The sequence below is a fragment of the Heterodontus francisci genome, unplaced genomic scaffold, assembly GCF_036365525.1.
Source record: "Heterodontus francisci isolate sHetFra1 unplaced genomic scaffold, sHetFra1.hap1 HAP1_SCAFFOLD_75, whole genome shotgun sequence".
Taxonomy (NCBI): Eukaryota; Metazoa; Chordata; class Chondrichthyes; order Heterodontiformes; family Heterodontidae; genus Heterodontus; species Heterodontus francisci.
In genome coordinates, this window is record NW_027141820.1 from 1,017,854 (window position 1) to 1,033,091 (window position 15,238).

Sequence of the window (15,238 nt, forward strand, 5' to 3'; positions counted from 1 at the left end):
TTTTTATACAGGCCACCTGGACCTGGCTGAGAAAGGCAGAGTGAGAGCAGGGAGGGGAAGAGACAAGAGTGAAGATTAAACAGAGAGCTCGATGGAGGAGACACCCAGAGTGACAGACAGAGAGAGAACGGCCCCTCATCTTTCAGCTCCACCTCCAGTTTCCTCCGGGCTGCCAATTTCAAACCCTTTATTAACAGTAGAACCGAAACCCAGCTCTCCACACAAACCCTTCCAGACTCGGCCTTCATAGTCAAGGCTTTCCAGAAAGCCGGAGCTTTTAAATATGGTCCCGATGCAATTAACACTCAGTAATATTCCCACCAAAACATAGTCCATTCTATACTAAGAAACCTCCTCAGTAACATCACCATTTCCACACACATCCGCTTCCAGCAGTTTACAGCATCTTACTGCAGCTGTTTGGGGAATCTCCTGTGTTACGATTGGAGTTGGAAAGCGGCCTTTACCCGGCAGTGTTATTGTCTCACACTGAATCTGCCAGACATCCTGTTCTCTTTATTGTGAGAGAGACAGCACGGATTTACGAAATGTTCATTTGAAATGATCTCTATTGAGAACGAGCCCGGCCGTGGGACAGGTATTCCAGTGCAAAGAGCTGTCCATGACCGAGTGTTGCGGACTGGCACATTGCAACGTCCAAGACTATGTGCTGTGGGACGGCATTAAAGCTTGGGGAAGCCACCATGGAGACTCAATGGGGAAAGGCTGCAGTCGAAGGCCCTCGTAGGCCACAGTACAGTGAGGGGCTGGAACCCGTGTAAAACCCCTCGGGCTGTTTGCACCAGAGAATGTTTGATGTGTAATGTAAATACTGTAAATATAACCTGTGCAGGCAGGGATAGTGAGATACATCATGTACATTATTGAAGGAAACTGATCTGAATTGTACCTTATGTAATATTAAATTTGAACTGCTTTGCAATGTAATTGCACAAATTATACGAATAAAATACATATTGTGCAAAAGAAAGCAGCTTTCCTGTCAACACACACCTTGTCTCAGGGCACAACTTTCCTGTGATCTTGTCATACCCAACTTCGCTCTATATCTTCTGACACACACACTTTACAGTCTGTCATTTCCAAAAACAAGCATTCTAAAATCAAAAGACCTTTTGTTTATTTCTCCTTTCTTTTCATTTCTCCTCTATTCTTCTCAATCACTCCCTTCAACAGTCCTATTCAGATCAAGGTGGAATGTGAATCGTGTCACAACTCACCTGACACTATTATTACCCTTCTTTTCTCTTGTCTCATTCAATGGGAAAGTTTTATTCACAAGTCTGTTGCTGTTTTACACTCTTGCCATACCATCTGGTATTGCATCCATCTGAATTCTGTGCTTTCATGGCCTTATATTTCTTTTCCACTTCTGGGTGATTTGTTTTCTTCAGTTTCATTCAACCAGGCTGGACCACAGGGAAGCTTAGAACCTTTGCCTTGGACGGGTCCACGTTGATCCATTACATTCAGAATCACCTCCTTGAAATAACTCCATAGTACAACTACAGTAACCACACAGCATCTGCTTCAAACACTCCTCCACATTTTATCTGTTCTGACCGTCAACACCTCCAGCTCTTTTGTTTAAGTGGAACCCATCAGGTGTGTATAGGCTCCTTCTATTCTGAAAGCTGTAGCACTGGTTCAGGGAATTCAGCCCTGTTTCTCTACTCGAAAGGATCAGCCATGCTTGATCTGCCTCGTATTTTGCTTTTATTGCAACGTTACAAGACCTCCAATCCTCTGGCACCACACCTGTATCCAGTGAGGGATTGGAAAATGATGGTCAGACCTTCCACTATTTCTTCCCTGGCTTCTTTCAACAGCCTGGGGTACATTTCATCTGGTCCTGGTGATTTTTCCACATTCAAGGATGCTCATCCCATTTATACTTCCTCTCTCCTTAAGTTATCATGTCCAATACTTCACACTCCTCCTCCTTCATAACAATATCTGCATCACCCTCTCATTCGGGAAAACAGTAAAGTATTCATTAAGGATATTGGCAACATCTTCCACCCCGATACAAAGGTTACATTTTTGGTCTTTTATGTGCCCTGCTGTTTGCTTCGTTGCCTCTTACACTCATGTTTTGTTGCAACATCTTTGGGTCCATTGTTCCTTTGTTTGTCCATGTTCTTGCCTGCTTTCTCTTTGCTTTTCACCGCTGCTCCCAAACGCCTCCAGTGCAGTCAAAACACAAGGTGTCAGAAGTGGGATTCGAACCCACGCCTCCAATGGAGACTGCGACTTGAACGCAGCGCGTTAGACCGCTCGGCCATCCTGACTACCTGCGACATGCTATCAATGCTAAGGAAATTATTCATTCTTTGTGAAAGTATTTGTGAGATTGTGGAAATGTCTGGAAGAGGAAAGACGAGCGGGAAAGCTCGAGCCAAGGCCAAGTCTCGCTCCTCCCGGGCTGGGTTGCAGTTCCCGGTGGGCCGTGTTCACAGGCTCCTGAGAAAGGGTAACTATGCTGAGCATGTGGGTGCCGGAGCCCCGGTCTATCTGGCTGCTGTGCTCGAGTATCTGACCGCTGAAATCCTCGAGCTGGCCGGGAACGCAGCCCGGGACGACAAGAAGACCCGCAACATCCTCAGACACCTGCAGCTGGCCGTCCGCAACGACGAGGAGCTCAACAAGCTGCTGGGAGGAGTGACTATCGCTCAGGGCAGGGTGCTGCCTAATATCCAGGCCGTGCTGCAGCCCAAGAAAACCAGCGCTCAGAGCTCCCAGAAAAGGTAAAGCGGCCAAAATGTCATCAAATAAACCAAAGGCTCTTTTCAGAGCCACCCACAGTCTCTGTGAAAGGACTGGTTACTGTCAGGAGGGAGTCACTGATGGAGTTATTGTAACAGTGGATTGACCTGTTTCACATCTGTCCAGGTGTGTTTTCAGTTCCCTCTCTGGATTTCGCTCTGTTTCTCTGCTCACACATCTCCCCCTCTAGTTAAGTGAAGAAGTGAACTACAGGGTGTCAGAATCAACAATTTAATAAATCCCGCTGCCTTCGATTTTATAAATCCCGAGATTATCCCGGTACATTAACGGGAACTGGTTCGGAGCTGATGAATTAATTTAATAATGGAAGTGTCCGGGTTAATTCTCTGTTTTTCATTTGGACAGTTTGAATTGTGCTTTTTTTTTCTCTCCGGTGATCTGAGCGCCGCTTCTCAATGGGAATCTGCTCCCGGAACAGAGTAAATGCAGGAAGGAAGAGGCCATTCTCGGGCTGTGTGTTTCTCTCCTAACCTGATCTGTTTAGACCGCACTGTTCCCAGAGGACGGAATCAGTGAGAGTTGTGCACACACAGGAGCTGAGTCCATTGCAGCGCTTTCAGGTGTGCCTTCCCCCCGGCCCTCCCTATTCTGCGGACACAGAGCTGTCTGTTTCCCCCGGCGGCGGGATAGAGTCGGGGATTCTCTCCCCGCAGTGTCAGGGTCTGCAACCCCGGGGAACTGGCGGTTTCAGTCAGAGTGACCGAGCTGCCTTACATATCCTGGGTACTGATCTCCAATGGATTCAAATATTAGCGAACTCATTGGGTAATGTTTGTAAATAACCCTCATGTGAACGGACCCGGCTGCATTAATGCCTTCCATATAAAACTGGGATCCATTTCTTTTCCCCAAATGCCAGCGAACGGATCCCAGGAGCGGGGTTGAGATTGTGCTGAGCAGCAATGAGTCTCCGGTAATGCTGCTTTCTAAATTCCAGATCAGCTCTCAGTCCGACAGGCCTTTCGGGAAAGTGATGTGACAAAACAGAAACCATGTGGCCGCCCCTCCAATCTAATGGGTTTGATGATGAACAGAGATGGCAGCTCTTTCCTTTGCTGATTTGGTGGCTCTGAAAAGAGCCCTTGTTACACTTGTTACTGAAGCTGGGTTTTAGGTGCGTTCCCCGCGGATGCGGCGGGCCAGCTGGATGTCTTTGGCCATGATGGACCGGGATCATTCTGGTGAATCTGCTAATTTTCCGGCAGAAGCATCAGTCGCTGTTTGAACTGTTTAAAGTCAGGGATGTATTAGCAGCCAGAAAGTGAAGGGCAGTTCATTGCTCCCTGCAGCATTATCCGCCTCTTTCAGGAGAAAAGATCAGAAACCGCTCGTTTCTGTCAGTCCCCGAGAAGCCTGTGAGAGGCGGTTAGTCGCTAATTTGTTCCTTTTACAGAGTGGAAGCTGATATTTGTCCCGTTTTAAATTGCTGAACCGGACCTTCCTCCCGCCGCTTACAGTTAACAGATTGACAAATGAAAACGATTCCTAAAATCGTGTCAGGATTTTGTGACGGTAAATACAGTAAAACAGAACATAAAATGAGAGGTTTTAAAATTGTTGCCTGAAAATTGAAATTTTCCATCACTTCAATTCCTTCCTGCTCTGGAATTGCCAGGCTTTTTCCAATTGGAAAATCTGAGCCAATGAGAACTTCTATTTACTTATATGTGATTCTCCTATTGGTTAAGAATTGGATTGAGAAGCGGGTGACCAATCAGAGACAGAGTCAAACTGCGGGGATTCCAGGCCCCCAGTAACTGAGCTGAAACTGTTCAGATTGACAAACCCTGGCAGTAGCTTCACATATTGGACACTTCACACTGAGTCATTCAAGGGCTGATGTGAGAGAAGCTTCAGATCCTGTCATTACTCTCTGACTCATTATTCATCTCGAACCAAACAATTAATAAATGTGAAGCAGTGAAGAGACTTTTCACTCTCACTGCAGAATGTGTCATCTGGGGAAATAAGGAACTATTATATTCGGAGATTCCAGGTACATTCCTCCCTGAACATATCCATTCCTAACATTAACGATCACAGCCTATCCCAGCTCCTGTTTTCACCCGACTCCAGCTGAATTGGAGAAACTCATGTGTTGGGGTTTGAGTTGTGAGGTGGGGTTTCTCCGCCAGTGTTACTGTCTTACAAACTCTCCCCCTGAATTTGTGAACTGAGACTGCACCGAACACATCCCCAGTTAGAGTGAGGGCCGGACATCCCTCTGTTTTATGACAGAGAGTGGGGAAAGGGCTGGGTGGACGGGAGTCACCAGGGATCCTGGATTTACTCCAAATCATTTCCATGTGGAATCTGCAGGCGGGGCCTGGACAGGGATCATTTGATCAGGGGATCAGCTCTTTCCTGAGAGATGTGGGTGGCTCTGAGAAGAGCCTTTGTGTTCAGATGTCTACAAGTTTCCCGCGCTTTCACTTCTTTCCAGACCCTGCTTTCTGAGACTTCGCTGCTTTCGGCTTGACCTTGCTCTTCCATGTCTGCACTTTCTTCAGCGCCTTTCCGCCCGCCGCACTCTTGCCTTTTTTGACCTTCTTCGCAGGAGACTTTTTCTGAAGCGCTGCTTTCTTCACCGCCTTATTTGGCGTTGCCGCCGCCTTGCTGCTCGTTTTCTTGGCTGTTACTTTCTTTGTTGTCACTTTCTTGTCTGCTGGTTTCTTCACTAAAGATTTCTTGTCTGCTGGTTTCTTCACTGAAGATTTCTTGTCTGCTGGTTTCTTCACTAAAGATTTCTTGGCTGCTGGTTTCTTCACCTTCTTTCCCACTTTTCCCTGGGTTTTCCTTCTTGCTGATTTTGAAGGAGCCGGAGGCGCCCTGTCCCTTGCTCTGCACCAGGGAGCCTTTGTTCACATTCCTCTTGATACTTTGCTTGATCTGGGTCTTGAGCTTCTCCTGAGCGGTGGCAGACCTGCAAGGAATCAACTACCAGCTAGCGTATAAAGCGAGACCAAGGCTCAGGGCCTTCAGTTACCTGGAGGGGAGTCGGAGAGGCAGCGGATCCTGTGAGGAACCACAATCCAGGAAGGATGAGAAGGTCATTGTCAGGGTACAGAGGAGATTAAGTTAAAGATTTACCAGTTTATAAGCAAGCGCAGAGCCAAGGAACGGTGCTGGGGCAGATCAAATAATAGGAAGCTGTGCTCAGATGGAAGGCAAGAGTGATTAAATGACAGAAAAGATGATGGTGCAAGGCAAAAGTCAGGGAAAGAATAAGTAACATTTTGTAAGCACAGATACCAGGACTGGGGTTTGAACCCACGCAGACTCATGTTTAGTGGATCTTAAGTCCAACACCTTAACCACTCAGCCATCCTGGTACATTAACCAGCCACTGAAAATGAAATTTAATGTGATCCGGGTGCCATATGGCCTTTGACAATATCAAGTTATGACTCCTCTCCCATGCTGAATTGGACCCTTCATTATTTATGAACCTCAATCGGATCACCCCTCAGTCTAGGTTTCTGTAAGGTGTAGGGTCCCAACTCTTTTAGTCTAACTTGATAACCAAGATGTCTTATACTGGGAATTCGTCGAATGTCTCTCCTCTGTACCCTTTCCAAAGCCTCAATATCACCCATCATGTGAGGATACCAAGACTGGATACAATATTCCAAGTGAGTCCTGACCAAGGTTTCATAAAAGGACAAATTCGGGACATCTCAGATACTGAAGGAGTCCGTGTCCAGAAGCAGCAAGACCTGGACAACATTCAGACTTGGGCTGCTAAGTGGCAAGTAACATTCACACCACATAAGTACCAGGCAATGACCATCTCCAACAAGAGAGAGTGTAACCATCTCCCTTTGACGTTCAACAGCATTACCATCGCTGAATCCCCCCACCATCAACATCCTGGGGGTTAGCATTGACAAAAGCTTAACTGGGCCATTCATATACATACTCTGGCTACAAGAGTAAATCAGATAGTGGGAATTCTGTGATGAGTAACTCAGCTCAAGGCACGTGGTGAAATGCTCATTAGGAGAGCTGGAGAAATGGACTGGTCAGGTGGGCAGAAAAGTGGCAAATGGAATTCAACTTGGAGAAGTGTGAGGTTATGCCTTTGGTGAGGTCAAACACAGCAAAGGAAGACACAATTAATGGGTGAATGCTGAGAGGTGTAGAGGAAGTGAGGTACCTTGAAGTGAATGTCCACAAATCCCTGAAAGTAGCAGGATAGGTTGATAAGTTGGTTGAGAAGGCTTATGGAACCCTTTCCTTTATTAGCCGATGTATAGAATATAAGAGCAGGGAGGTTATGCTGGAACTGTAGAAATCATTAGTTAGGCCACAACTTGATTTCTGTGTGCAGTTCTGGTCACCTCATTCCAGAAAGGATGTAATTGCACTAGAGAGGTTACAGAGGAGATTTACAAGGATGTTGCCAGGACTGGAAAAATGCAGCTATGAGGAAAGATTGGATAGACTGGGGTTGTTCTCCTTGGAATAGAAGAGGCTGAGGGAAGATTTGATTGAAATGTACAAAATTGTGAGGGGTCTGGATAGAATGGATGGGAAGGGTCTATTTACCTTAGTAGGGAGGTCAGTGACTAGAGGGCATAGATTTAAAGTGATGTGTTGAACAATTAGAGGGGAGATGAGGAAAGGTTTTTTCACCCAGAGGGCTGTGGGAGTCTGGAACTCACTGCCTGTAAGGGTAGCTGAGGCAGAAACCCTCAACTCATTTAAAAGGAGTCTGGATGTGCACCTCAAGTACCTGAACCTGCAGGGCTGCGGTCCAAATGCTGGTCAATGGGATTCAGCTGGGTGGCTCGTTTTTTGGCCTGCCTGTGCTGTAAACTTTCTATGTTCTATGATTCTATGCAGACACAATGGGCCGAATGGCCTCCTTCTGCACTGTAATAATTTTGTGATTTTTGACTCTCCAAAACTTGTCAACCATCTACAAGGCACAAACCAGGATGAGTGCAGCACCAACAATACTCTAGAAACTCGACACTGTTCAGGACAAAGCAGCCGCCTTGATTGTCACCCCATTCACCACCTTAAACATTCACTCCCTTCACCACTGACGCACAGTGGCAGTAGTGTGTACCATCTGCCAGATGCACTGCTGCAACTCACCAAGGCTCCGCAGACAGCACCTTCCAAACCGAAGACCTCCACCACCTTGAAGGACAAGGGCTGCAGATGCATGGAAAAACCACCATGTGCAAGCTCCCCTCCAAGTCACACACCATCTGATCTGCAAATATATCGCTGTTCATTCACTGATGTTGGGTCAAAATCCTGGATCTCCCTTCCTAACAGCACTGTGGGTGTACCTACACCACATGGAGTGCAGCAATTCAAGAAGGGAGCTCACCGCCACCTTGTCAAGGACAATTAGGGATGGGTAACAAATTCTGGCCTTGCCAGTGTCGCTCACATCCCATGAAAGAATATGCCTCATTTTATACTCAATTGTCCTCTGAATGCAGCCCAACCCTCTATTTGCTCCAACTATCACTTCACAGCATTGCTGCTGTAACTTTAGAGATCTGTGCACTAGAACATCCAGATCTCTGCTCAAAATTATTTTCTTTTTTCCACCTACTTTAATGTTTTTCCCTGAAGGGTGTATGAATGTTGAGCATTCGCCCTGTCCACATGAATAACACTGCACTTACCCAAATTAAACATTATTTACCAGTGATGAACCCAATCTCCCAACACATTAAGATCAGCCTGAAACAGTCGAGCATCGTCTGCAGTCTAAACACTCTCACAGATCTTCAAATCATCTGTAAATTTACAGATGGTGCGCCCTACACCTACATCCAGATCATTAATAAAAATAGTAAAGAGCAACAGACCCAACACCGATCCCTGTGGGACACCACTGGTAACTGGTCTCCAAACAGATCCAGATCCATCTGGAACTACTTTCTGCCTACATCTGCCAGTCAGTTCCCAATCCAGATCAATATATTACCACTGATACCAGGAACTTTAATCTTATAGAGAAGCGTCTTGTGTGGAACCTTATCAAAATCTTTTGGCTGAGATCTGCTAATTGAACACAGGCCGGGGATGAGGCCTAGGCCTGTCCTGCTTTGTGTGTGGGTCTCAGGACCACACAAGGTGAGATCAGCTCACTGAGCACAGGCCCATCCTGCTCTATATGGTGCTCAGTACCTCACCAAATGAGAATAACTAACACACCACAGGCCATGGAGCCTCGGCCCATCCTTCCCCGATTGTGGTTCAGTGCCAACCAGGTCAGATCAGCTAATTCAGCACAGGCCGGAGATGGAAGCTGGACCTTTCCTGCTCTTGGGACTCCGTACCATACCAGGTGCGATGAAGTAAAATACCACAGGCCGGGGATGGAGCCTGAGATTTCCCTGTTCTGTGTGGGGCTCTGTACAACAACGTGTGAGAAGAACTATCATCCCTCAGGCTGAGGAAGGAGCCTGGGCCCATTCTGTTCTGTGTGGCTCCTACCACACTGAGTGGGATCAGTTAACTCAACACAGGCCATGAATACAACCAGGCCCTTTCCTGCTCCGTGTGGCTCAGTATCACACCAGGTGGCATCAGCTAACACAGCACAGGCTGGGGCTGGAGCCTGGGCCCGTCCTGCTCTGTGGGCTCAGTAACAACCCGTAAGATGAACTTTTTTCAAAAGACTTCAGTGTATTTATCTCTGTCCAACACTGTGAGGCAGCTTACTGTGTTTATAAAGAGTGTAATTTATTGACTGGTCTCTTGGATCAAACAGGGTAACAGACAGAGGTCTGTGTGCAGAGGGTTTGGGGGTGAGCTCTGATTCCTAACCCTTTCTGGACTGTGAGGAATAAAGAATGAATGAGAGAGAGAGAATGTGGGAGAAGGGATGATGGAAGAATTTGTCCGTGAACCTGATTAAAAGTGTCTCAAACGCAAGATAATATTAAGATATCAAGAGCAGAACATTAACATAATCTGAGTTCCGCGATCTGGTCGGGTCCCATTCCCCTGAAGTGAGGAATGAACGGGTGGGGAAATTCCACCTGGAGTTATATTTGTCTCCAATGAAGATGAGTTCACAGTGAGGATGGAATAGCTCAGTTGGGAGAACACGAGATTGAAGAACCAGGATACAATCCCTGGTTTCATCAGTTTTAATTTGGTGTCTCCATCAGTTTAAGTAGAGAGAATCAGAGGGGAGATTTTCCACTCTTGACCCCATGGGCTGAATTTTAAACTAACGGTGCGGCTCTCGGCAGAGGCACCGGAAGCGGGTGTCGTCACCACACGAGTGAAATGTGGCCGGCCGACCCCGATCACGGAGCAGCCGACCAATTAATGAAGGGGAGGCGTGGGGCCCATGTAAACAAGGACCAGAGGTAGGGAACGAGGCACCGATGGCACCGACATCTGACACAACGGCAGGTGCTGGCACCATATTGAAAGGACTGCCAGACCTGCATTCACTGCTGCCTGGTTTAAAGGAGTGTCTTCCTGAGAGCCCTCTACTGCCCCAGGACCTGTTCTGCTGCCTCTGCTGTCCCAGGATCCGTTCTGCTGCCTCTGCTGTCCCAGGACCCGTTCTGCTGCCCCAAGACCCGTTCTGCTGCCTCTGCTGCTCCAGGACCCGTTCTGCTGCATCTGCTGTCCCAGGACCCGTTCTGCTGCCCCAGGACCCGTTCTGCTGCCTCTGCTGCTCCAGGACCCGTTCTGCTGCATCTGCTGCCCCAGGACCCGTTATGCTGCCCCAAGACCCGTTCTGCTGCCTCTGATGCCCCAGGACCCATTCTGCTGCCCCAGGACCCGTTCTGCTGCCTCTGCTGCTCCAGGACCCGTTATGCTTCCCCAAGACCCGTTCTGCTGCCTCTGATGCCCCAGGACCCGTTCTGCTGCCCCAGGACCCGTTCTGCTGCCTCTGCTGCTCCAGGACCCGTTCTGCTGCCTCTGCTGCCCCAGGACCCGTTCTGCTGCCTCTGCTGCCCCAGGACCCGTTCTGCTGCCTCTGCTGCCCCAGAACCTGTTCTGTTGCCTCTGCTGCCCCAGGACCAGTTCTGCTGCATCTGCTGCCCCAGGACCTGTTCTGCTGCCTCTGCTGCCCCAGGATCAGTTCTGCTGCATCTGCTGCCCCAGGACCTGTTCTGCTGCATCTGCTGCCCCAGGACCTGTTCTGCTGCCTCTGCTGCCCAGGACCCGTTCTGCTGTCACTGATGCCCCAGGACCCGTTCTGCTGTCACTGATGCCCCAGGACCCGTTCTGCTGTCTCTGCTGCCTGATAGGTAAGGAGCTGAATGCGAGCCTGCAGTGACCATGGTCCAATGGTTTGGCGATGCCTTCCTGCAGGTTCGCCTCCAGGTGACAACAGATAGGTGGAAGATCCTCTTCCCCAGGGATGGGAGGTGGAGACCTGTCCACCTGACCAAGCAAAGCTGCTTTGAGATAGTAGGTGAAGTCAGCAGCCATGGGGTCAACCCCAAGACATGGATCCAGTGCACGAAGTGGGTCAATGACCGGATCCAGGCTGCTCAGGCACAAACTCAAAACACTTTGGACCCTTTGGACATTGCGCATGGCAGAGTGAGAGGGAGTGTTTGGTGGAAAGGGAGTGACCACCCAGTCATGTGTATTGGGGAAGGGCAGCAGGACACGCTGCCTGAGGCTTGGCTGCATCTCGGTGGGAGGTGCACGTCAGTCATTGTCTAAACTCACACAGTCCCTCGAGAGGGGCCACATGCAGGAGGAATATGTGTGTCCACATCATGGACTGCTGGATTATCACCATCAGAGATGTTGGGCTTGTCCCCGCTGGGAGACGAACTTTGTTGATCATAGTGGCTGCAATAGAAGACAGCCCACAATCGGAAAGAGCGTGTCAAGACTGGCAGTGGATGCCTTATCTCCATGTCCTCATCCCGATGGAGGAGGAGGCCATGGAACAGGCCGGGCAGCAAAGCAGCTGCTCCATAGCTGAAGGAGAGACAGGGACACCTACCTAAGAGAGTGAGTGAACATCTCCTGGGGCACAAGGGTGCATCCGCTGCAAAGGAGCCACACTGCTCATCTGTTCACCACTGCATCAATGGAGCTGCACAGTAGGGGTGGTTGGAATGTCACGATGGGCAGACTCTAACCCTTCAATGTCCCTGTTTTCACATGCAGGCTAGGATGAACGACAAGAGCGAAGAGCTGGAGAGACTGGGGGACAGCCAGACACCTCTGAGGAGGAGGAGGGAGCCTCAGAGGGTGCACCGTCACATCATTCCCCTGCACCCACCACCAGCACAGAAACCCTCACTCGGTGGGTATCCACTCGCTGTTAGATTTGGGCACACAAGCTGGTGAGCACGTCACAGACAGGCCCGGGCAGCTGACGGAGGCTGTGACAGCCGAGGCCACTGGCAGTTGGAAGTCTGTGGGAGGCCAGGCCCATGCTGAGTCCCAGGCTGATGACGTGCCTCTGGTGTCACCAGCAACTCGGGAAATGCTGCAGCTGCAGCAAGAGGTCAGGCAACATCTGGCAGAGTTGCCGGAGGTTATGTGTACCCAAGCTCGGATGATGGAGGAATCCATCCAGGCCTTGCATGCTGTACTATCTCTGATGGGGGTGTGTCTGGCTTCCTTACTTGAGAGATTGGTGACTCTGATGGAGAGCCAGATCCAGCCGACCAATCAGTGGCTGCCGGAGATGTGTGCAGACCTGCACTCCATCGCTTTGTCCATGAGCTCCATCCAGCGGTGACAAGGTGAGAGGGGGGGACGAGGCACCTGAACTCTTCACCAGGTCCACGTCCCTCTCAGGTCAGCAGCGAGGTACAAGTGTGTCTTATAAGGGGGAGGAGCAGCTGGCTGCTACATCTGGGGTCTCCTCTCAGGGTGCTCCTGGTGTGGACAGTAGCTCCAAAGCCCCTCTGCCAGTGACACAAGTGATGCCAGTGCCTGCCTCCATCACCCTCGATGACAGAGGGGGGGTCCCTGTACCTGTGCAGGAGGCCCTCAGTGTGCCGGGGCCCTCCAGGCCTCAGGCAGCAAGAGGACGGCCACCAATGTCATCCCAAGCCATGGGGCAGCAAGGTCAGCAGCCTGTCTTCACCTCAGCTGACAGAGCAGGGGGAGCACCACGTAGGAGCATGCGGAAAAGATTTCCGAAGAGCACCTAGATTCACTTGGGTTCATGGTGAATGTGCATTCCAGATGGATAGGGTTGCATTTGATGTCACACGGAAGAAAGAAATGATGTTCTCTCACTATGTTTCCTTCCTATTGTTGATGCCCTATGGGACTTCATTTAAACCCTTCCTCCCAAGGGGCTGGAAGTGAGGGACCAAGCCCTGAGTTCACAAAGCTTCGGTCTTGTCACATTGCGATGTGTACCTGGACGCTGCAGTGCAGAAGGAAGCAGGCGACAACAGGGCTGCTTAAAGCTAAGACTTTATTGCTGTGGTTCCAGAAGGTGGTAAGGCTCAAAGGAAACTTGAATGTATAAGGGTGTCTCATGTCTCCCTTGTGTGTATCTCATGGCCCCTTTCCTGCTGTGCGTGAGGTTCTTCATCTGGCACTGCTTGGGCAGCATCCTCCTCCACATCCTCATCATCAGAGGAGACATCACACTCCACGATATCCTCACTTGTCAACACCTCACCCCTCTGTAATGCCAGATTGTGCTGTGCACAGCAAACCACCACGATATGTGAGACCCTCGCCGGGACATACTGAAGGGCTCCACTGGATCGATCTAGGCACCTGAATCTCATCTTCAGGAGACCAATGGCCTCCTTGATGGTCGCTCGGGTTGACCCGCAGCAGGTGTTGTACCTCTCCTCTGCATCCGTGCGTGGGTTCCTCACAGACGTCAGTAGTCATGTCCTCAGTGGGTAGCCCTTGTCTCCAAGGATCCATCTCTGAAAGCGGATGGGGCCGCGGAAAGGTTCTGGCACCTGGGAGTGCCTTGGTATGCAGGCGTTGTGGCTGCTTCCCGGGATTTGTGCACACACCTATGGGATCCATTTGCAGTGGTTGCAGACCAATTGCACACTGAGCAAGTGGAAGCCCTTCCTGTTGAAGGCTGCTGGCTGGTCTGCAGGAGCCTTGATGGTCACATGGGGTGACACCCTACACCTGGGGGAATCCAGTGATGGCCCCGAATCCTATAGTCCTCTCAGCTTGACTGTTTGGATCGATGTGCACATAGTCACCGGCCCTCCTGAACAGGACATTGGTGACCTCCTTGATGCACTGATTCACCACAGACTGTGAGATTCCACACATATCTCCAGTGGATCCCTGCAATGATCTGCTGGTGCAGAAGTTCAGTGGCACAGTGACCTTCAGTGACACTGGTATCAGGTGCCCACCAAGTCCCATGGGGCACAGCTGCATCATGGCAGAGAGATCAGTGACGACCTCCGTGCAGAGGCGCAGTCTGTGGAGACACTGTCACTCGGACATCTGCAGGTAGTTGAACCTCAGCTGACGTGTTCCTCTGCCTCCTTCTCCAGCCTCCTGTTCGAGGCTGGCCTTCCTGTGGGCCCCCAAGCTGCTGTGGTGCCCCTGCTGGTGCCTGCGCCTCCCTCCCTTCCTCTCTACTCCTCCTCCTCCTCAATGTGAGCCTTGAATGAGGCCCATGACAGGTTGCCCCTCCCTGAGTGCAAGTCCTTCACAGTAAACAACACCCAGCCACATTTACCTCACTTGTCACCCTCAATGAGGTGGCACTGCCCCAATCGTACCCTGGTGTGGCTCCCCCTGCAGAGCTGGCACATTGGCCCCCACTCCTGACAGTGTTTCCCGATGCCCTTTCCCCCTCCACCCTTACTGCCAAGTTACGCTGCCTCACCCGATAGCTTCCCAGTGAAGCCAACACTCAGCTCCCACCTCCCAGTCACCTCCTTTAACCAGGCGAGTCTCTGAAGCCCCGTGGTACCCGTGTGCTATTCGTTCAATTGGATCCAGTGAATAAAATTGCTGATAATTGGACTCATAAATACTTTAAATGCCTTCTTGCCGAGTGGATGTGCGAAGTCTGCCCTCCATGTCAGCCGCCGACAGAAAAATCCGGTCCGACGTCTTCCATCCCTATTTTATCCACCCCCGCTCCCCCTCCCCAGCCTCCATTCCCGTCTCCAACGGTCCCTTAAAATTCTGGCCCATGTCTCTAAGACTAATGGGAGTGAAACTACATCTGCTCCTTAGCCTGAACAGGGAGAGCTGCTCTCTCTGTGTTTAAAGTGAATGAATCTGCTCTTTACCTTGTCTTACTGGAACGTTCACTGTCTGGAAATGTCTGTTTGAAAATGTTTTCCTGTTATATTAATGGAGCAGAGGAGCAGATGTGAGGTGCTGTTCAACGGAGAGGTTTGGAAGTGGGTGAAGGGGTGGAGTGATGGTGTGAGTGAGAGGTGCAGTGAGTTGGCCATTCTCAATAGAGTGTCAGGAATGAAGGTCAGAGGAACAGACCAGGCAGGAA

The 15,238-nt window shown here is 50.0% G+C and overlaps 1 non-coding gene across 1 annotated transcript; it reads right to left on the reverse strand.

The window, feature by feature from the left end:
• Positions 1-2,229: 2,229 nt before the first annotated feature.
• On the reverse strand, positions 2,230-2,312 carry trnal-caa (transfer RNA leucine (anticodon CAA)). Its single transcript has one exon. It is a non-coding gene; the product is annotated as a tRNA-Leu (tRNA).
• Positions 2,313-15,238: the final 12,926 nt, after the last annotated feature.